Here is a 23,981-nt window from a genome sequence, read left to right on the forward strand (position 1 = left end):
AACTAAACTAGCTATACTGGGGGCAGCTATACTGGGGGCAGCTATACTAGCTATACTGGGGGCAGCTATACTGGGGGCAACTAAACTAGCTATACTGGGGGCAACTATACTGGGGGCAGCTATACTAGCGGCAGCTATACTGGGGGCAGCTATACTAGCTATACTGGGGGCAGCTATACTGGGGGCAACTAAACTATCTATACTGGGGGCAACTATACTGGGGGCAGCTATACTAGCGGCAGCTATACTGGGGGCAGCTGTACTAGCTATACTGGGGGCAAATAAACTAGCTCTACTGGGGGCAACTATACTGGGGGCAGCTATACTAGCGGCAGCTATACTAGCTATACTGGGGGCAGCTATACTAGCTATACTGGGGGCAGCTATACTAGCTATACTGGGGGCAACTAAACTAGCTATACTGGGGGCAAATATACTAGCTACACTGGGGGCAACTAAACTAGCTATACTGGGGGCAACTAAACTAGCTATACTGGGGGCAACTAGTTTCACTGGGGGGCAACTATACTAGCTCCAATGGGGGCAGCTATACTGGGGCAACTGTACTAGCTATACTGGGGGCAACTATACTAGCTAATACTTTAAAATACAGTTAGCTCCACCCTCATCTGGTCATGACCACGCCCATTTTTTGCCACGAAGCACGCTGCAGGTTGTGGCCACGCCCATTTTTTTTTGGGGGGGGGGTCTTTTAATACCTAGCACCGGGTGCCAAATGACCTAGGTACGCCACTGGCTACGCCTACTTTTGTAACCTTGACACAGTCACTTAATGACCAAGTTTGTGATCTTTGGGGTTCCTGGTATCAATAATGTGGCATTAATAATGTGAGAATGGAAGCAGTTTATCAAGCAAATAATTTTGAACAGCTGTTTGTTGCTTTGTCCCCTTTTGTGAATTTGAACTCCAGTCTCCCAATGACTGACTGTACCATGTTTGAGGCCTCTGCCACTAACAGTGTAAGAATGTCAGGAATTTATATTTCCCTTGAAAATCAATAGGTGCATTTTGATTGGCTGTTGTAGGCTTCACCCACTTTCCTTAACTGGCAGCCCTTTACATTTTTTCTATTAACATAACTGGGTGAAATCTGATCGGCTGTTGTGGTTCTGCCCCAGTGTGCGGGAGGGGGGAGGGGTGATGTGAGATCCCCAGAACATATTCTCCCAGGTAGTAAGGGATCTGTATACCAAGTTTCATTGAAATCAGTCAAGGCGTTATAGTACAGACCAAAAGTTTGGACACACCTTCTCATTCAAAGAGTTTTCTTTATTTTCATGACTATGAACATTGTAGAATCTCAGTCACCCAGTGAGCAACTGCGCCAAGTTTGAGAAACGTTGCCATTGACAGTGTAAGAATTGCTGCAGTTTGCAGTTTTCCATGTAAAAAGGTTGGTTGTTGGCTCTGCCCACTATTTCTAAACTTGACACACAGTCTGTAATGATTGGTGTCAGCACGCAGAGAGAATCTGATTATTGGTGATCTGCAGTATCACCAAGAATGCAGATATATACTTGATTATTGATGATCTGCAGAATCACAGATAATAAAGATATATTGCTAACCTCTGGACACCTATGGTATGTGAGTGTTTGGTGTAACAGTAATACTTTGAGTAATGCACCTGCTGAGCAGGTGATCAAAGGCAGTGAAGAAATACTGCTTCTTGAGGACCAGTAACCTTCCAGCAGCCTGAGACTCTCCAAGGGGTGGAGTCAGGCTGGAGGTAGGAAGGACCAGAAGGTGAGTGACACCTGAAGGTGGATGTCACTATCTGATCTGGAGACTATCTCTTAAAGGGAGAGATAGCTCTCGAGGTCGGGCAAGCCAGGTCGGCAACACACGGTCAGATAAAGTACATAGACAGAAAGCTGATTCGGTATCCAAGGCAAGCAGGGTTTGGCAACAGAGTATCATATATGCGAGGTACCGAATCAGAAGACAGAGGAGTGGTCAGGGAAGCAATAAGTCATAACAGATATCAAACAACGCCTAGTCTGGGTGTGAGGTCCTTGGTCTCTACACCCTGGAACTAGTCTGATGTATAACAGAATGATCGCACAAGTTCCCTTGTCTTGGGTGTGAGGTCCGTGGTCTCAGCACCCTGGAACTTGTCTGGAGTATAACACAAATGATAACACAGTTCCCTAGTCTTGGGTGCGAGGTCCGTGGTCTCAGCACCCTGGAACTAGTCTGGAGTATAACACAAATGATAACACAGTTCCCTAGTCTTGGGTGCGAGGTCCGTGGTCTCAGCACCCTGGAACTAGTCTGGAGTATAATACAAATGATAATGTAAGTTCCCTAGTCTGGGTGTGAGGTCCGTGGTCTCTACACCCTGGAACTAGTCTAAGCATAAACAGGAAAACAATACAATGAATCTGGCTCAGTGTGAATTCCCAGGTCCTCCTGGTTCTAACACACTGTAGGATCTGACTAAGGTCTGAGTGCTTCCACGTAGTGTTCGCAACGGCAGACAACTTGAGACTGGTCAGCAGTAACTATATATGGAGTAGTGCTCACCGGCACCACCCCTAACTGATCAACCAATAGTAACCTGCTCTGGAGTCAGCTGATCGGCGTGATCAGCTGACTTCTCCCTGGCCAGTACAAGAGTTCTGCCTCTCAGTGCGCGTGCGTGTATTACTAAGTCTGTGTGCACTAACAGACCCAGCCACACCAGACACACGCTACTGCGTGCCGTGCTGGACGCGGAACCAGCCGCCTTACTGTTGTTACATGCGGCGGCCTTTCCGCGTTCAGCCCTGTTACCAGCCGCACTCCTCCGCGTGTCAACCGCCGCATTGGACGCGGAAACAGCCGCCTCCTCAACAGCACACGCGGCTGCTTTTCCGCGTTCTCTCACACAGTCACTCAGTTACCAAGTTTGTGGGCTTTGAGGTCCTTGGCATCAATAATTTATATTTTCCCATTGAAATTAAATAGAAGCGTTGTGGAAATGCACAATCTGTCAAAGTTGAATGGTGACGTGCCCTGGCTGCAGGAACACCACTCCCGAAGCAAGTAGAAAAAGTCAGCCGGCACCGTCAAGTATAATGCTCTTTTCAATATTTAATGTAGCTCTGTCATCTTAAAGCGTGACGTTTCGGAGTAGCAACTCCTTTCTCAAACACATGACAGGTTCAACAATACTTGTGCAAACATAGTTCTTTTATACCCACCCATACTCAAATTTAGCCAATGGGCTTATTCCAGTGCAACCCCCAATCACAAGTTCCGCTGCAATGCGGACCTGATGGGGAACTGGTTTCTTGTTTGAAGGACCAATCACTTCGGACAAAAAGTATCACATGGTCGGGGGAGGGGAAGGAGCAAAAGGTGGGCGCTCCCGTGTGTGACTACGGGACACGCCCCCTTGCCGCCCGTCATGTCCATATCTCCACCTCCAGGTAGCGGACCTGATGGGGGACAGGGAAGAGATGCAACTCCACTGGCACATAGCCAGTGAGAGTATGGAGGCCCATGTTCCCGCCCCCAGGAGGAGTCCACTAGTGTGCCGACCAACCACCGCCACCCACATCTCCGCGCAACCATGGAAACCCGCCGGCATCCACTTCCGTAAACGGCTGTGGTGCCTGGTCGGGCCATGGAGCGCCGAGCGTGAGATGACTCGCGGTCGTCCGCCCACACCGCCCAGCATCGCGTGCGCGGGCAGCCACACTGGCTCCAGATACACCGCCAGCGCGCCCCAGGCTGTCACAGAACGCGCAATTAGCGCGTCTGCCGCCCGCAAAGCGCCCACAGCAGCCGCATCCAAGTCAGTGCGGCGAACCGCACACGGAGCAGCCAGTAGGTCGTAGACACCCCCTAGCGGGCAACCAAGGGTCACCAATGGCCCACTACAACAGTGGATGGAAAGGCCGGCATCTAGACGGGCGGCACAAAAGGCTCCACTCCACCCCACCGATCATCTGCAAAAAACAGAGAAAGCAGAAAACGATTAGTGGAAAGCATAAATCATAGAAAAGGCAATAAATCATATTCTCTGTTCATACCCCGTGGTTCTAATGTATCCAGTGTTCTAATCCAAAAGGCTTCCCGTAACAACAACTGTTTATATCTATCCCCTCCTCTCTTAAGGGGGGGTATAGCTTCAATAACCTGACACCTCAATTGACTGATATTATGATTAAATATATTAAAATGGTAAGACACAGCTTGTTGTTTTAGTTTCTTGCGGATAGCATGTTTATGCGAGGACAGACGCACCTTTAACTTTGTGGTGGTCTGTCCCACATATGCAAGTCCGCAAGGACACTTCAAAACATATACTACATATTGGGAGTCACAGGTGTGACATCCCTTTATTTCATATTTTTTACCCGAATGTGGGTGTGTAACAGAAGGGCCCTTAGTAATAAGATTGCAATGGACACAATTGAGGCAAGGGAAAGTGCCTCGTCTAGTACTTTCTGGTGGTCTCACCAGTGTCCTCATCTCAGCATGAGTGAGGCGATCACGTAGGGTAGGTGGTCTTTTGTATGAGAGGAGTGGAGCGTTTTGGAACTCGGCCACCGAGGAGAGGGACCGCGCCAGCATAGTCCAATGCTTTTTAATAATTTTCCCGATATGATTACTGTATATATTATATTGGGACACAAAGGGTATCCGATTAGCGCGGTTACCGCCCCCCGTCCGCCAAGCTCCTCCACGCTCCACTACCTCTTTTTGTGCCTTTGCCACAAGTGGCAAAGGGTATTGTCTTTCCAAAAATTTTTTACTCATTTGTTCAAACCTCTTTAATTTTGTCTCCCCATCACTGACTATCCGGTCAATTCTCTGAAACTGGCTTTTAGGAATAGACTGTAAGGTGCTCAATGGGTGGAAACTATCATAGGCCAATATCGAATTGCGATCAGTAGGTTTAACATATAAATCGGTACTCAATTTGCCATCTCGTAGCAGTACCATCGTATCTAGATAATTGATTTGCCTAGGATCGCAATGCGACGTTAGTCGGATAGACCCACATTGCGCATGTACCTGATCTATGAATTCATCAAGGGCCGAACGTGACCCCTCCCACACACAAAAAACATCATCAATATAGCGCAACCATATTGTTGCAAATTTTTGAAAAAGAACGTTACTGTATACAAAGGTTTCCTCATACGTATTCATGAAGATGTTTGCGTAGGAAGGGGCCACGTTCGACCCCATAGCTGTACCCCGAACCTGCAAATAAAATTTATCATCAAAGACAAAATAGTTAGATCTCAGCACTAGTTGTAATAACTGTATCAAAAAGCCTATTTGCTGAACAGTAAAATCAGAGCAAGTTTCCAAGATGTGTTGGACAGCCTCCACACCCCCATCATGTGGGATGGAGGTGTAGAGGCTCTCCACATCCAGGGTCACCAGCAACGAGTCAGGAGAAATACTCTGTAATTTAGAGATGGTCTCAATAAACATACTCGTGTCCCTCACATATGACTTTTGAGAGACCACATATGGCTTTCTCTGTTTTTTGCAGATGATCGGTGGGGTGGAGTGGAGCCTTTTGTGCCGCCCGTCTAGATGCCGGCCTTTCCATCCACTGTTGTAGTGGGCCATTGGTGACCCTTGGTTGCCCGCTAGGGGGGTGTCTACGACCTACTGGCTGCTCCGTGTGCGGTTCGCCGCACTGACTTGGATGCGGCTGCTGTGGGCGCTTTGCGGGCGGCAGACGCGCTAATTGCGCGTTCTGTGACAGCCTGGGGCGCGCTGGCGGTGTATCTGGAGCCGGTGTGGCTGCCCGCGCACGCGATGCTGGGCGGTGTGGGCGGACGACCGCGAGTCATCTCGCGCTCGGCGCTCCATGGCCCGACCAGGCACCACAGCCGTTTACGGAAGTGGATGCCGGCGGGTTTCCATGGTTGCGCGGAGATGTGGGTGGCGGTGGTTGGTCGGCACACTAGTGGACTCCTCCTGGGGGCGGGAACATGGGCCTCCATACTCTCACTGGCTCTGTGCCAGTGGAGTTGCATCTCTTCCCTGTCCCCCATCAGGTCCGCTACCTGGAGGTGGAGATATGGACATGACGGGCGGCAAGGGGGCGTGTCCCGTAGTCACACACGGGAGCACCCACCTTTTGCTCCTTCCCCTCCCCCGACCATGTGATACTTTTTGTCCGAAGTGATTGGTCCTTCAAACAAGAAACCAGTTCCCCATCAGGTCCGCATTGCCGCGGAACTTGTGATTGGGGGTTGCACTGGAATAAGCCCATTGGCTAAATTTGAGTATGGGTGGGTATAAAAGAACTATGTTTGCACAAGTATTGTTGAACCTGTCATGTGTTTGAGAAAGGAGTTGCTACTCCGAAACGTCACGCTTTAAGATGACAGAGCTACATTAAATATTGAAAAGAGCATTATACTTGACGGTGCCGGCTGACTTTTTCTACCCATTGAAATTAAATAAATATAATTTGCTGTTTGTGGCTCCACCCCCTTTTCTGATTTTGAGCCCAAGTCACCCAATGCTCAACTGTAACAGGTTTGAGGTCTCTGCCATTAGCAGTGTAAGAATGGCAGCAGTTTAAATATTCCCCTTTGAAAATCAATAGGTGAATTTTGATTGGCTGTTGTAGGCTCCACCCACTTTCCTTAACTGGTCAAATAGCCCTTACACAGCCTGAAGATGTGTTTGGGGTCATTGTCCTGTTGAAAAATAAATGATGGTCCAACTAAACGCAAACCGGATGGAATAGCATGCCGCTGCAATATGCTGTGGTAGACATGCTGGTTCAGTATGCCTTCAATTTTGAATAAATCCCCAACCGTGTCACCAGCAAAGCACCCCCACATCATCACACCTCCTCTTCCATGCTTCACGGTGGGAACCAGGCATGTAGAGTCCATCCGTTCACCTTTTCTGCGTCGCACCAAAGATCTCAAATTTGCACTCATCAGACCAAAGCACAGATTTCCACTGGTCTAATGTCCATTCCTTGTGTTCTTTAGCCCAAACAAGTCTCTTCTGCGTGTTGCCTTTCCTTAGCAGTGGTTTCCTAGCAGATATTCTACCATGAAGGCCTCTTCTTAACAGTTGTTCTAGAGATGTGTCTGCTACTAGAACTCTGTGTGGCATTGACCTGGTCTCTAATCTGAGCTGCTGTTAACCTGCGATTTCTGAGACTGGTGACTCAGATAAACTTATCCTCTGCAGCAGAGGTGACTCTTGGTCTTCCTTTCCTGGGGCGGTCCGCATGTGAGCCAGTTTCTTTGTATCGTTTGATGGTTTTTGAGACTGCACTTGGGGACACTTTCAAAGGTTTCCCAATTTTTTGGACTGACTGACCTTAATTTCTTAAAGTAATGATGGCCACTCGTTTTTCTTTACTTAGCTGCTTTTTTTCTTGCCATAATACAAATTCTAACAGTCTATTCAGTAGGACTATCAGCTGTGTATCCACCTGACTTCTCCACAACGCAACTGATGGTCCCAACCCTATTTATAAGGCAAGAAATCCCACTTATTAAACCTGACAGGGCACACCTGTGAAGTGAAAACCATTTCAAGTGAATACCTCTTGAAGCTCATCAAGAGAATGCCAAGAGTGTGCAAAGCTGTAGGTATGTACTATACTTCCACATGTGTTAATTCATAGTTTGGATGCCTTCAGTGTGAATCTATAATGTTCATAGTCATGAAAATAAAGAAAACTCTTTGAATGAGAAGGTGTGTCTAAACTTTTGGTCTGTACTATAACGCCTTGACTGATTTCAATGAAACTTGGTATACAGATCCCTTACTACCTGGGAGAATATGTTCTGGGGATCTCACATCACCCCTCCCCCCTCCCGCACACTGGGGCAGAACCACAACAGCCGATCAGATTTCACCCAGTTATGTTAATAGAAAAAACGTAAAGGGCTGCCAGTTAAGGAAAGTGGGTGGAGCCTACAACAGCCAATCAAAATGCACCTATTGATTTTCAAGGGAAATATAAATTCCTGACATTCTTACACTGTTAGTGGCAGAGGCCTCAAACATGGTACAGTCAGTCATTGGGAGACTGGAGTTCAAATTCACAAAAGGGGACAAAGCAACAAACAGCTGATCAAAATTATTTGCTTGATAAACTGCTTCCATTCTCACATTATTAATGCCACATTATTGATACCAGGAACCCCAAAGATCACAAACTTGGTCATTAAGTGACTGTGTCAAGGTTACAAAAGTAGGCGTAGCCAGTGGCGTACCTAGGGCTTTTGGCACCCGGTGCTAGGTATTAAAAGACACCCCCCCCCAAAAAAAAATGGGCGTGGCCACAACCTGCAGCGTGCTTCGTGGCAAAAAATGGGCGTGGTCATGACCAGATGAGGGTGGAGCTAACTGTATTTTAAAGTATTAGCTAGTATAGTTGCCCCCAGTATAGCTAGTACAGTTGCCCCAGTATAGCTGCCCCCATTGGAGCTAGTATAGTTGCCCCCAGTGAAACTAGTTGCCCCCAGTATAGCTAGTTTAGTTGCCCCCAGTATAGCTAGTTTAGTTGCCCCCAGTGTAGCTAGTATATTTGCCCCCAGTATAGCTAGTTTAGTTGCCCCCAGTATAGCTAGTATAGCTGCCCCCAGTATAGCTAGTATAGCTGCCCCCAGTATAGCTAGTATAGCTGCCCCCAGTATAGCTAGTATAGCTGCCGCTAGTATAGCTGCCCCCAGTATAGTTGCCCCCAGTATAGCTAGTTTATTTGCCCCCAGTATAGCTAGTATAGCTGCCCCCAGTATAGCTGCCGCTAGTATAGCTGCCCCCAGTAAAGTTGCCCCCAGTATAGCTAGTTTAGTTGCCCCCCAGTATAGCTGCCCCCAGTATAGCTAGTATAGCTGCCCCCAGTATAGCTGCCCCCAGTATAGTTGCCCCCAGTATAGCTAGTTGAGTTGCCCCCAGTATAGCTAGTTTAGTTGCCCCCAGTATAGCTGCCTCTAGTATAGCTAGTATAGCTGCCCCCAGTATAGCTGCCCCCAGTATAGCTAGTTTAGTTGCCCCCAGTATAGCTAGTTTAGTTGCCCCCAGTATAGCTGCCCCCAGTATAGCTAGTTTAGTTGCCCCCAGTATAGCTAGTTTAGTTGCCCCCAGGATAGCTAGTTTAGCTGCCCCCAGTATAGCTAGTATAGCTGCCCCCAGTATAGCTAGTATAGCTGCCCCCAGTATAGCTAGTATAGCTGCCCCCAGTATAGCTAGTATAGCTGCCCCCAGTATAGCTAGTATAGCTGCCCCCAGTATAGCTAGTATAGCTGCCCCCAGTATAGCTGGTATAGTTGCCCCCAGTATAGCTGGTATAGCTGCCCCCAGTATAGCTGGTATAGTTGCCCCCAGTATAGCTAGTTTTGTTGCCCCCAGTATAGCTGGTATAGTTGCCCCCAGTATAGCTGGTATAGTTGCCCCCAGTATAGCTAGTTTAGTTGCCCCCAGTATAGCTAGTTTAGTTGCCCCCAGTATAGCTGGTATAGTTGCCCCCAGTATAGCTGCCCCCAGTATAGCTAGTTTATACACCTAAATCGTCGCCCTACGCCTTTTAGTTTTCGCTATTTTCGCGATTGAAATTGCCGCGGCCGCGATTTCAATCGCGAAAATAGAGAAAACTAAAAGGTGTAGGGCGACGATTTAGGTGTCGCCAGAAAGAGGAGAAAGAGAGCTTTAAAATGATATCCATCTTTCCATAGTTACTTGTATTACAGAGGACGACACTTTCCCTAGTGTCAGCAGCTCCATTCAGCAGAATGGAGATGCTGACTTTAGGAAAAAGTCGTCCTGTGTAATACAATGTAACTATGGAAAGATGGATATCATTTTAAAGCTCTCTTTCTCCTCTTTCTGGCAACACCTAAATCGTCACCCTACGCCTTTTAGTTTTCTCTATTTTCGCGATTGAAATCGCGGCCGCGGCAATTTCAATCGTGAAAATAGCGAAAACTAAAAGGCGTAGGGCGGCGGTTTATATATCATTGGAAAGAGGAGAAAGAGAGCTTTAAAATGATATGCATCTTTCCATAGTTTCTGCACTGCTCGGAGTCCCTTTAATTCTACGTGGCATTGATTCAACAAGGTGCTGAAAGATTTCTTTAGAAATGTTGGCCCATATTGATAGGATAGCATCTTGCAGTTGATGGAGATTTGTGGGATGCACATCCAGGGCACGAGGCTCCAGTTCCATCATATCCCAAAGATGCTCTATTGGGTTGAGATCTGGTGACTGTGGGGGCCATTTTAGTACAGTGAACTCATTTTCATGTTCAAGAAACCAATTTGAAATGATTCCAGCTTTGTGACATGGTGCATTATCCTGCTGGAAGTAGCCATCAGAGGATGGGTACATGGTGGTCATGAAGGGATGGACATGGTCAGAAACAATGCTCAGGAATTCCGTGGCATTTAAACGATGCCCAATTGGCACTAAGGGGCTTATAGTGTGTCAAGAAAACATCCCCCACACCATTACACTACCACCACCAGCCTGCACAGTAGTAACAAGGCATGATGGATCTATGTTCTTATTCTGTTTACGCCAAATTCTGACTCTATCAAGACTCATCAGACCAGGCAACATTTTCCAGTCTTCAACTGTTCAATTTTGGTGAGCTTGTGCAAATTGTAGCTTCTTTTTCCTATTTGTAGTGGAGATGAGCGGTACCCGGTGGGGTCTTCTGCTGTTGTAGCCCATCCGCCTCAAGGTTGTGCATGTTGTGCTTCACAAATGCTTTGCTGCATACCTCGGTTGTAACGAGTGGTTATTTCACTCAACGTTGCTCTTCTATCAGCTTGAATCAGTCAGCCCATTCTCCTCTGACCTCTAGCATCAACAAGGCATGTGCGCCTACAGCACTGCCGCATATTGGATATTTTTCCCTTTTTCACACCATTCTTTGTAAACCTTAGAAATGGTTGTGCCTGAAAATCCCAGTAACTGAGCAGATTGTGAAATACTCAGACCGGCCCATCTGGCACCAACAACCATGCCACACTCAAAATTGCTTAAATTACCTTCCTTGCCCATTCTGACATTCAGTTTGGAGTGCAGGAGATTGTCTTGACCAGGACCACACCCCTAAATGCATTGAAGCAACTGCCATGTGATTGGTTGATTAGATAATTGCATTCATGGTGTTAGGTGTTCCTAATAATCCTTTAGGTGAGTGTGTGTATGTATATGTATATATATATATATATATATATATATATATATATATATATATATATATATATATATATATACACATATATATACATACATATATATATATACATATAGTATAGTTTGGGCAACCTTGTTAATTGTCATGATTTTCCTGTATTTTCCTGTATAAATCGTTGTTTGTTTTTACGATAAAAAAAGTGAGTTAAATATATCATATAGGAGACACACAGTGATATTTGACAAGTGAAATGAAATTTATTGGATTTACAGAAAGTGTGCAATAATTGTTTAAACAAAATTAGGCAGGTGCGTAAATTTGGACACCACAAAAAAAGAAATAAATCAATATTTAGTAGATCCTCCTTTTGCAGAAATTACAGCCTCTAAACACTTCCTGTAGATTCCAATAAGAGTCTGGATTCTGGTTGAAGGTATTTTGGACCATTCCTCTTTACAAAACATCTCTAGTTCATTCAGGTTTGATGGCTTCCGAGCATGGACAGCTCTCTTTAACTCACACCACAGATCTTCAATTACCGTATATACTCGAGTATAAGTCGACCTTGTGTATAAGTCGACCCCAATTTTTGACCCTCTTAAGCTGGAATTAATACCAAACCTGGTGTGTCTGTGGGGCAGGGGCATTTTATGGACCTTCCCCCTTAAGCTGTCTCTATCTAAGCTACACAGCCCTCCACCTACACTAACTCCTGCTGCCCCCACCTACTCTAACTTACACTGTACTCCCACATGACCATGTTGTACCTCCTGCCTTCATTACTCACACTGTCTGCTCTTTTACAGTCAGATTCTGACATAAATCATTAAAAGAAATGAATTACTTAACATAAGTGAGTAAGCTTCAGGATGTATTAATGTGGCTAGATGACAAAGTTTTTCAGTGTTAGAAGGTGCTTTTATTTAAGTGACACTGGGAACAAACAAGGCATGGGGTAATGCCAGATGCCTTTAAATGTGTGAAAAGTGTGCAGTGATCTTTGGAAGTGCTGTGTGCTTTCTAAAGAAAGAGAGAGAGAATTAATCAGGCTGGCAGGGGGAATCCAGAATCAACACACAGATAAAAAGGTAGAAAGACTGACAAGAAAGGGGAAGTTTAGCAAAACTTTCTCTGCAGTCTTCTATCAATGGGCTTTTCAACCTGTGGTACGCCTACCACTGGTGGTACTTTGATGTTGGCCAGGTGGTACACACAAGGTGTGCCTGCCTGTTAATTGCCCGTCTGCGGCTTATGGTCCCGTCCTGCCTCCACAAAGTTCAGCTCCCCACTCGCTCACTCCTTGCTGTGCTGCCCTGTTGGGTACTTCAGACCTCAGATCAGCAGAGAAGAGACCAGACACCACTGGCCAGGGCCAGATTTGTACTTTTTACCGCCCAAGGCCACTGTCACCAGCTGCCCCCCCTACAGCATAGGTAGCCAGATGACCCCTCCCCCCTTTCCCTCCAGTATAGGTAGTCAGATGACTCCCTTAATCCCTCCTTTTCCCACTCCCCCCTCCCCTTTCAGTATAGATAGCCAGCTTGCCTTCACACCGTAGCAGCCATCAGAGTCACTCATTTCTCAGCTAGTCTCCAGTGCCAAAGCTTTCTCTTCCCCTTCGTCTCCAATGCTGCCCAAGTCCATAGGCGCCCGCCACAATGCAAACGCGCACAGAGAGCATGGTGGCCGCTGCACCTCTGCGGTCAGGCGCGTTCCTGATCTCCCTGCATTGCAGCATTTGCAAGCTTGCAAATGCTGCATAAGTTCAGCCTGCTGCTTTGGTGCCCTGGCTTCTGTGGTGCCCTAGGCCAGGGCCTAGGTGACGTTGGCCTAAATCCGGCCCTGTCACTGGCCACTAAGTGTATTTGATGTATACGCACCGTCACTGTGCACCGCTTGCCTGGCTGTCTCTTCACCGCAGCCGGCTTACCACTGATCTAAGTTCTGAACTATTCCACAGGGCAGCACAGCGAGGAGCAAGCGAGGGGGAGCCGAATTTTGTGGTGAGTCACTGCCTAGCTCTCTGGTAGTGGTGAGAGGCTACCTATAGTGCTATTGATCCTAAAGAGGTTTTTCCCTTGCCTCCTCAGTAGAAGGGATCCAGCACTGAGACCCCTGAAGAGCTCTTTGTCGACATGCGCACATGCGCAGAAGCGGCTCTGGAAACAGCCGAGCCCAATCGAGTCTATTCTACTGTAGAGGCCGCTGGTGGTACTTTACAATTTTTAGGCAATAAAAGTGGTACAATTAGTGAAAAGGTTGAAAAGCCCTGTTCTATCACACTTTTCCTGCTTTTCCTGATTTAAAACTTCTTGCTATCACACTCTGTACATGGAAGAGCAGCTGATAACAGGCTGGAATTTAGAGAATGCAGAACGAACTCACACAGGCTTCTCTGCAAAGTACGTATGGCTGGGCTTCTCACTGCAAACTGTGCACGGAGAGATGGAATCCAAAGTGTGCAGAGAGGGGGAGGAGGAGTGTCACATGAGAGACTGCACGGGCTTTTCACTGCATGAGCTGGCAGATATATTGACGGAGGAGAAGCCTTTGAAGATCGGGATGAAGCCAGAGTGCTGGTGCTCTAGCGTGCACTGGTGTCAGCTACTGTGGATGAAATTAGCAGCCGCTGGAGCATCACATGCTGAGCGGGGGTCAGTCCATTCTCCTGCTTGCAGGGGGAAGCAGCATTGTGGCATCTAGTAATTTTAGCAGAGCAGGGGGACACAATCTGGCTGGCTGGCAGCATTAGGGAGGCATAATGCAGCACATGCAAAGCAGAGGAGTCGCTTGATACTCGGCTACACGGCAGAAATTTAGGTCTGACGCGAGTATAAGTCGACCCCCCTATTTTACAAAAGTAGATCAGTCCTAAATTTCTCGACTTATAGTCGAGTATATACGGTATATTCAGGTCTGGGGACTGAGATGGTCATTCCAGAAAGTTGTACTTGTTCCTTTGAATGAATGCTTTAGTGGATTTTGAGCAGTGTTTAGGGTCGTTGTCTTGTTGAGAGGTCCAGCCCCGGTGCAACTTCAGCTTTGTCACTGATTCCTGGACATTGGTCTCCAGAATCTGCTAATACTGAGTGGAATCCATGAGTCCCTCAGAGAAAAGGCTTCCTCTGCATCACTTTCGCATACATCATCTCCTCGTGTAAAGTGCGACACATGGTTGAACGATGCACAATGACTCCATCTATAGCAAGATGATGTTGTAGGTCTTTGGTGCTGGTCTGTGGGTTGACTGACTGTTCTCACTATTCATCGCTTCTGTTTATCCGTGATTTTTCTTGGTCTGCAACTTCGAGCCTTAAAGGGATACTGTAGGGGGGGTCGGGGGAAAATGAGTTGAACTTACCCGGGGCTTCTAATGGTCCCCCACAGACATCCTGTGTTGGCGCAGCCACTCACCGATGCTCCGGCCCCGCCTCCAGTTCACTTCTGGAATTTCTGACTTTAAAGTCAGAAAACCACTGCGCCTGCGTTGCCATGTCCTCACTCCAGCTGATGTCACCAGGAGTGTACTGCGCAGACACAGACCATACTGGGCCTGCGCTGTGCGCTCTTGATGACATCAGCGGGATCGAGGACACGGCAACGCAGGCGCAGTGGTTTTCAGACTTTAAAGTCTGAAATTCCAGAAGTGAACTGGAGGCGGGGCCGGAGCATCGGTGAGTGGCTGCGCCAACACAGGATGTCTGCGGGGGACCGTTAGAAGCCCCGGGTAAGTTCAACTCATTTTCCCCTGACCCCCCTACAGTATCCCTTTAACTTTAACTGAGCCTGTGGTCTTCCATTTCCTCAATATGTTCCTAACTGTGGAAACAGACAGCTGAAGGCCGCTTTCTGTATCCTTCCCCTCAACCATGATGGTCAACAATCTTTGTCTTCAGGTCATTTGAAAGTTGTTTTGAGACCCCCACATTGCTACTCTTCAGAGAAAATTAAAAGAGGAGGGAAACTTACAATTGACGCTCGTTAAATACTTTTTCTCATAATTGGATTCACCTGTGTATGTAGGTCAGGGGTCACTGAGCTTACCAAGCCAATTTGAGTTCCAATAATTAGTTTTAAAGGTTTTGGAATCAATAAACTGACAAATGTATGCACCTGCCTAATTTTATTCAAACAATTATTGCGCACTTTCTGTAAATCCAATAAACTTAATTTCACTTCTCAAATATCACTGTGTGTGTCTCTTATATTATATATTTAACTGAGATTTTTTATCGTAACAACAAACGATTTATACAAGAAAATCATGACAATTAACAAGGTTGCCCAAACTTTCGCATACCACTGTATAAATATATATACACATCTATCTATCTATCTATCTATCTATCTATCTATCTATCTATCTATCTATCTATCTTTACAATGGACTGTCGCAGATAGAATTTAGAATCCACTCTCTGCCTGTTAAGCTAAAAAAGATAAAGAAGTAATGACCCTTTGAACTTTCCTGCAGTAAAGCATTTTTGTTTTCACTGCTAAGCTTAACTGCAAGTGCAATTAATTGCATTGCAATCGCGCAAGCCTCAATTTCCACTCGCACTGAGAACCGTGCAAGCCGGCAATTGCGTTTGTGGAAAAAAAACCAACATGAACGAATGGAAAATGAGCATATAAATTGTGGTGCTCTTGCCAAACGGCTGCAATCCACTTTTTGAAGTGGATCACAGGTAGTGGAAAATTGCACTAAAACATTATTATTTCACTTCTTCCTGACAGATACAATCCTTTTAGTTTCTATTCACTTTTTAGGAAACTAACTAGCTCTTTTGCATGAGTGTTTTAACTCTTGCTGTACTGGAAAACAGAAATGGACTTCAGATACTTAAATTTGGTAGCCTAGTCTCATTGAATTATAGGTGCATTGCTGGATCTTCAGAACCGCATCGCCATGCTCTTAACAGCTACACTGAACGGACTGCGCAACTGTTATTATACACTGCTGGAATACTCCATATGATGAACTTATTTGGATGTTGGGCAGCCTTGCAATCATCCTCTACTGCAGTGTTTCCCAACCGCTGTTCCGCGGCACACTAGTGTGCCGCGGAACGTTGCCTGGTGTGCCGTGCTCTTATCCCCCCTCCCGCCCGTCCCTGCGGCCGCCGCTGTTATTACCTTAGCAGCGGCCGCTCTCCCCTCTCCAGACCATGTATATGCTAGCAGCGTATCTCCGGCTGCTCTGTGTGATGCACTGATGCGGAAGGAGGCAGGGCTCGGTTACCATAGTAACGGCGATACATATCGCCGTTACAGGAAGCCGCTGCCCTCCTTTCTTCCGCATCAGTGCATCACACAGAGCAGCCGGAGATACGCTGCTTGAATATACACGCGCCGGAGAGGGGAGAGCGGCCGCTGTTAACAAGGTAATAACAGCGGCGGCCGCGGGGACGGGCGGAGGCACTAAACTGGCTATACTGGGGCACTATTCTGGGGTACTATACTGGCTATCCTGGGGCACTAAACTGGCTATACTGGGGCACTATTCTAGCTATACTGGGGCACTATTCTGGCTATACTGGGGCACTAAACTGGCTATACTGGGGCACTATTCTGGCTATACTGGGGCACTAAACTGGCTATACTGGGGCACTATTCTAGCTATACTGGGGCACTATTCTGGCTATACTGGGGCACTATACTAGCTATACTGGGGGGCTATACTGGGGCACTATACTGGCTATACTGGGGCACTATACTGGCTATACTGGGGCACTATACTGGCTATACTGGGGCACTATACTGGGGCACTAAACTGGCTATACTGGGGCACTATACTAGCTATACTGGGGCACAATACTGGCTATACTGGGGTACTATACTGGCTATACTGGGGCACTATACTGGCTATACTGGGGCACTATACTAGCTATACTGGGGGGCTATACTGGGGCACTATACTGGCTATACTGGGGCACTAAACTGGCTATACTGGGGCACTATTCTGGGGCACTATACTAGTTATACTGGGGCACTATACTGGGGTACTATACTGGCTATACTGGGGCACTATTCTGGCTATACTGGGGCACTAAACTGGCTATACTGGGGCACTATACTAGTTATACTGGGGCACAATACTGGCTATACTGGGGCACTATACTGGCTATACTGGGGGGCTATACTGGGGTACTATACTGGCTATACTGGGGCACTATTCTGGCTATACTGGGGCACTATACTGGGGCACTATACTGGCTATACTGGGGCACTATACTGAGGCAACTAAACTCCCTACACTGGGGCAACTATGCCAGCTATGCAGCCGCACCCCAGCCCCCCCCCCCCCCCCCCATAGCGGCACTGTCCACTAGGTCGCGCAAACAACAATTTACCCACCGCGCGCGCCGTTCCCCGGAGAAAAATTTGGTCAGACAGTGTTCCCCGGGCCGGAAAAGGTTGGGAAACACTGCTCTACTGGATATGATTCAGATTGGCTTATAAATCAGGCTGAATGGATATAAGAAGGTGTGAAACATATTTTGATGTGGCTGTATATCTTTTTATATATATTCTTTAAACCGTCCTTCGCTCACAAAGAAGCGACCAAGCTAAGGGTCGTGAAACGTGCATTAGGCAATTCACATGTGATAAGTATGTACTGAGGGCTATTTTTATGCTGGATCATAAATGATTTTTTATTGATATTGTAATTAAAAGTTTTTCTTTATGCTCAAAAATGAGACTTAGGGCCCATTCACACTTAAAAGTGCAAAACGCCAGCGATTACCACCGGCGTTTTGCGTAAGTGATTTTTTTCCCGCGATTTAAAGCGGAAAAATCACTGGACACTGCAGCTTTTTTTCCCGCGATCGCGTTTAGCGCTTCTATAGCACTGAAATGCGATCTTCAGGAAATCGCCTGAAAATGGTGCAGGCTGCACGTTTGCGTTTGGCGATTTGTGTTAATCACCTGCAATTAATGCAAATCGCCCAAGTAAGAACGGGCCCATATAGACCTTTTTAAACCCTCAAATTGCATTTTGTTTGTTCTTCTACTGCATGCCAGAGGAATGGCTGTTTCCTTTTGGTTACTTTTGTGATCATATAACAATTTCACAGATATGACATAAGTTTTAGATTCATGGGCGCAAAAAATTTAACTTAGCCTTGAAGATGTTTGTTTAGTTGTCTCTCAGGTCATAGTTTGATTGATTTAAATTATTCCCCATGTTCTGCTGTTGAGAGAGTGGTCCAAATCCTGCTTGGCTAGGCGAATGCTTCTATACATGCTGCACATCTGCGGTACTCGAGTACCATTATTATTATTATTTAGTATTTATATAGCGCCGACATCTTCCGCAGTGCTGTACATAGTATATAGTCTAGTCACTAACTGTCCCTCAAAGGAGCTCACAATCTAATCCCAACCAGAGTCTTATGTCTATGTATGTATCGTGTAGTGTAGTGTAACAGCATAACTCGCAGTACAATACTGCCACTAACAACACTTATATTGCTATATACAGTCTGCACACAGCAATATTACTGCATTTTCGTGCATCAACCCCCCTCCCCCCCCCCTACCCAGTCTTGAAATGCCCCCATAGAAGTAAACTATTAAGGCAATTATAATAAAATCCTGAAGCACTCATTTTGAATTCACAATAATCTAGTAATGAATCATCAATAAGCATAACGTAAAAAAAAAAATCTTGACTGCATAAAATAGTCACATATAGACAGTTGTCCTGTATTTGCAACATGTAATTGCTAATTCTAATCAGCCATAAAAGTACTTTAGATAAAAACAAATGTTCACTAATTTAAGACAGAAAAAAAGAGTGTGTATTCAGTTGCTAAAGACAAGATACAAAATGTGCCCTAAAGTTTTTGATTATAAATACACAAAGAAACAAATCAGCTAAAATTGCAAAGCACAATATCATGCATGAATCTAAAGCATATGTATGTATAGCAGATATGCATGTAAGGAATAGTTACAAAGCATAAATGTTTTGGGACCACATAGTAAAAAGAAAAATGCAGTAACTTGCCTGAGTTACTCTGAGGGAAACTTCTTCTCTACTGGAGTGTTGAGTTGAAAAAGCACACATTTTAGCATGCTCTCCTCCCCATCATGTCTGTTTACTCCTTTATGCAAACTTGGCAACTGGAACTTTGGCCGTGAACTAAGACTCTGCAAACTGGATAAGGCAGTACATTGAATGCTGGGGTAAATAAGATTTTTGCCACAATGTGGTATTAATGAAGACATTTCCAAGAGCGTAACTATAACCTCAGCTCTGACTTGGGTTATATGGGGATGGTGGAGATATGCTATTTGGGATATAATGTGTATTATATTGTATGTATGTATGTAGGTGGCACTTTGCACCCCAATTTGTACTTCTGACGACGCCCTTCGGGGTAAAACATGTTGACTTGCAGGTTTTATTGTCTGTTCACTGTATATCCGTATGAGCACGTTAAGAATTAGTGTGTCCTCTACACCACCTTGGCTGACAAGCTGTTCAGTGGAATTTGCTCATTAGTAGTTGGTGGTCGGGTTGTACAATTTTCATACAATTGGTAACCCACCACAAACTAAATTAATTTTACGTTTCATGTTTTTACTGGTATGAGGTGTTGTTAGGGACCTGGGAATAGTTAAACCCTACTCCGGGGGACACCTCTTTTTGGAGTGGTGGGGGATAAGCAAAGACCTTGCAGGTTCCCTTTATTTGACCAAATACACATCCATACTGCTGGAGCTTTTAATAATAAAGTTTATATGTATTTGGTGCTGTTTAGGGCCTATTAGTCCCCCAGTAGACCTTGTGTTCATATTACATTCCCCTGGTATGCCACTCAGACAGTTTGTAATTGTAACTATAATCATGGCAGATGATACAAATGCCATGGGGTTCATGAGAGCAGGGGGTCCAGTAAGCTGGGGTGTAACAATAGACCCTGCAAGGGATGCAGCCACAAGGGGCCCAGAAGCTGCATGGGGCCCCATGGGAGGAGAACTTTCTTCTCCCTGTGCTCGAGAGAAAAATCTTTCTGCTCTCTGCATAATTGTTCTAATGACTGTGTCTGCTCAACCGCTGATAATGAATCATACAAAGTTTTGTAGACAGAAATTTGTAGACAGTCCCTATACAGTGTGCATCAGGGTCTTGTGTACAGCGCCCTGCCCTCAGCTTCTCCACCCCCTTCCCAAGTGCTCTGTACTGTAGTGATGCTGGAGGAGTCTGCAGAGCCAGTTCTGCTCCATCAGAGATATACAGAGTGAGTGTAATAAGCTGAGGCTGTATGTATTTTCTGCATACCATGGGCTTGATTCACTAAACCATGATAACTCATATCACGGCCGTTTTCACACGCATTTTCGAGTTTCCGCGCGATAGCGAATTATCGCGCGCAATCGTGAATTTTTGCACGAAAATGATAATGTTTTCGTATGAAAATTTGCCAAAATGCGCACGAAAACACCCATGATATGAGTTTTCACGGTTTAGTGCATCAAGCCCTATGTGTGTCTGCATGTGTGAAAGCATGCACGTTTTTATGCCAGGAGCAAATTGATTGCACCTCCTGAGCTCTTTCCATGCCCCTGTGTATGCTGTGTACACTGTCCTGTATATGTGCCAAATGCAATATTCGGGCACGACCCAGTTGTGCTTGGTGAATAAAATGATTTTAATTCTGATTTATTTAAAATAAGTATTCATATTAATTTAAAATAAGTATTCATATTATGAATGTATATGTAGTTGATCCACATCTGTCATACAACAGTAATTACTGAGCTTTACTTATGTACTTTACAATTGTACATGTTGGTATTTGTACAAAGGAATTAAAGGATATCTGAGCGGAAAAAAGTTAATCTTTACTTATTTGGGGTTCTTCCTGCCCTAGCAGTCTATGTGTACCCTCACTGTGGTTCTGCTGCACTCCAGTCTCTCCATAAGACCACCCTACCACACCTCAGCACTTGCTTAGTTCAAAAATGCAGAACACTCACGGCCATGGAAGCATGATCGAGAGAAGCACGCAAACATGCCAGCGTATGCAACTGTGGCTAGTGATCTTAGGATAGCGGCTACTAGGGGGAGTCTACCGAACACTTGGGTTGCACATCTGGCTACCTATACTGGGGGGGGGGGGGGGAGGGGGCTATCTAATACATGTCTGACTAGATGAAATGGGCAGGAGTCTTCCTAATACTTGAGGAACTTTTGCTTTCTATACTGGGGCGGGCACAATTCTTCATTTTGTTATTATTAATAAACATTGCCATTTATGTAAGCATTAGGGATGCTCATTTGGATTCCGCGGAAATGCAATTTCTGCATTTCCGATCGGAATGCGGAATGTGAAAATACTAGTGTGGTAAGCGGATTTTCGCAGAAAAATAAAATTTCTGCTAAAAATCCGCAAACCGATATACGTAATTTTAAGCCTAATCAAAGACTCAGAATGAATAAGCCAATATCAGAATGCGAAAATTTTGGCAGAAATTTTTGGTGGAAAATCTGCATCAGAATGTGGAAAGCGGTAGTGGAAAGTGAAAGCAGTAGTGGCAATCGGCATCGGCTGAAAGCGGATTTTCCACAAAATTGAAAATCACCATTTCCAACCATCCCTAGTAAGCATCAGGAGGTGGGAAGAGCACTCATTAAATATAAACTTGTGAAATTCCAGTTTAATCTCTCCCTCTTGCTCTTACTTGCAGCTGGTGATATATCACCTAATCCCGGGTCACAACCTGCTGCCAGACAAGCATCCCCTGCTCGCCTGCTTCACACACTTCACAGCCCTCTGTCCACAAATAACCTCAACAACCATCCTCAGCCCAACCTTATTTCCATCCATCCCACCCACAAACACATGCTCCCCCAACCCTGCGGTCTCTGGAATGCCAGATCTGTCCGCAATAAACTTACAGCGGTGCACGACCTCTTCCTCTCAAAATCCCTCACCATCCTTGCTCTCACTAAGACATGACTCACCCCCTCTGACTCTGCCGCAGAGGCTGCCCTCTCCTATGGTGGGCTTCACCTCAGTCACACCCCCAGACCAGACAACAGGACCGGGGAGGGGTGGGTCTGCTCCTCTCCACATCCTGCACCTTCCGAGTCCTCACTCCACCTCCCTCCCTCCAATTCACATCATTCAAGGTCCACACTACCCGCCTCTACAATCCCCTCCCAGCTATTGTTGCGGTCTTATACCGCCTTCCGTCGAGCTCCACACCACAATTTCTCGATAACCTTGCCTCCTGGCTCCCACACATCCTCTCCTCTGACCTCCCCACCATCATCCTCGGGGATTTCAATATTCCCATCGATGAACCCAACGACTCTGTTGCGACCCAGCTACGCACCATAGCCAACTCACTTGGCCTAGTACAACACACCAACACCCCCACCCACACTGCAGGTCACACTCTGGACCTTATAATCACTACATCCACCACCATTACAGACCTTGACATCGCACCCTTCCCACCCTCAGACTATCACCTTCTCACCTTCAATATCCTCACAGAAGGCACCTCCAAACTATCTGCCCACCCACCTGGTCGATGGCAGTGAGACCTACGTAAGCTCAACCCTAGTGTCCTTGCTGACCCCCTCCATGCCCTCTCCTCCACTCTCCCCACCATAACCTGTCCTAATCTTGCTGCAGCTCAGTATCGCCAAACTCTCTCATCAGTACTGGAGAAAGCTGCTCCCCTAATATTCCGCCGCAACCGGCCCCCTAACCCCCAGCCCTGGCGCACTACCCATACTCACAACCTTCCGAGGGTAACACGCGCCACTGAATGGAAATGAAGTAAAGCTCAACTTAACCAGGATTTCCTACAGTACAAGACTAACCTGCTGCAGTTCCACACTGCCCTTGCTGATGCGAAGCAAGAATACTTTACCAAGCTCATCAGAACACAAGCTTCCAACCCCCGGTGTCTTTTGGCCACTTTCAACTCCCTGCTTAGACCCACCCTCTGTTTCCTCCCTCTCTGCCACAGATTTAGCCTCCCACTTCACCAACAAAATTGTCTCCATCCGTCAGGAAATATCCAATCTTCAATCTTCACCTCCCACCCCATCCCAATCAGCTCCTATTCCACCCTATCCTCCCCTCACCTCCTTCACTTCTACTACCACTGAGGAAGTCAACCACCTACTCCAGACTTCCCATACCATTACCTCCCCCCTTGACCCCATCCCTTCTGATTTACTTCAGCCTCACTTCACAGATTTGGCCCCAGTCCTCACTACCCTGTTTAACCTCTCCCTATCCACAGGCACATTTCCCTCAGACTTCAAGCAGGCCACTGTACTACCCCTGCTCAAGAAACCCTCCCTCGACCCCTAACTACCATCCAACTACCACCCTATCTCCCTCCTCCCCTTTGCCTCAAAACTCCTTCAGCGTCTGGTTCACAAACGCTTGACCCAGTACCTCAATGCCAACTCACTGCTAGACCCACTGCAATCTGGATTTTGGCCTGCCCACTCAACAAAAACAGCTCTCACCAAAGTGGTCAATGACCTTGCCTTAGCTAAAGCTGAAGGTAAATACTCCATTCTCCTCCTCCTTGACCTTTCAGCAGCTTTTGACACAGTAGATCATCCCCTACTCCTCCAGTCCCTTTAGTCCATGGGCATTCACGACCTCACCCTGACCTGGCTTTCATCCTACCTCTCCAACCGCTCCTTCAAAACCTCCTTCAATGAGTCCTCATCCACCCCCAACCACCTCTCGGTGGGAGTCCCCCAAGGCTCGGTCCTTGGCCCCCTACTGTTCTCCCTATACATATCCTCCATTGGGAAGGTTATCTCCTCCATG

The 23,981-nt window shown here is 46.4% G+C and overlaps 1 protein-coding gene across 3 annotated transcripts in view; it reads right to left on the minus strand.

The window, feature by feature from the left end:
• Positions 1 to 23,981, minus strand: part of LOC137521117 (flavin-containing monooxygenase 5-like) — a 142,557-nt gene that overhangs the window by 102,151 nt on the left and 16,425 nt on the right. Inside the window, exon 3 of one of the 3 annotated variants that reach the window (XM_068239932.1) lies at positions 19,175 to 19,324. The exons of the other annotated variants lie outside the window; for them this stretch is intronic. The gene's annotated coding sequence lies outside the window, so the exon portion shown is untranslated. The remainder of the gene's footprint in view (positions 1 to 19,174; positions 19,325 to 23,981) is intronic. 3 annotated transcript variants of the gene reach the window in all.

This window comes from Hyperolius riggenbachi, chromosome 6, assembly GCF_040937935.1.
Source record: "Hyperolius riggenbachi isolate aHypRig1 chromosome 6, aHypRig1.pri, whole genome shotgun sequence".
Taxonomy (NCBI): Eukaryota; Metazoa; Chordata; class Amphibia; order Anura; family Hyperoliidae; genus Hyperolius; species Hyperolius riggenbachi.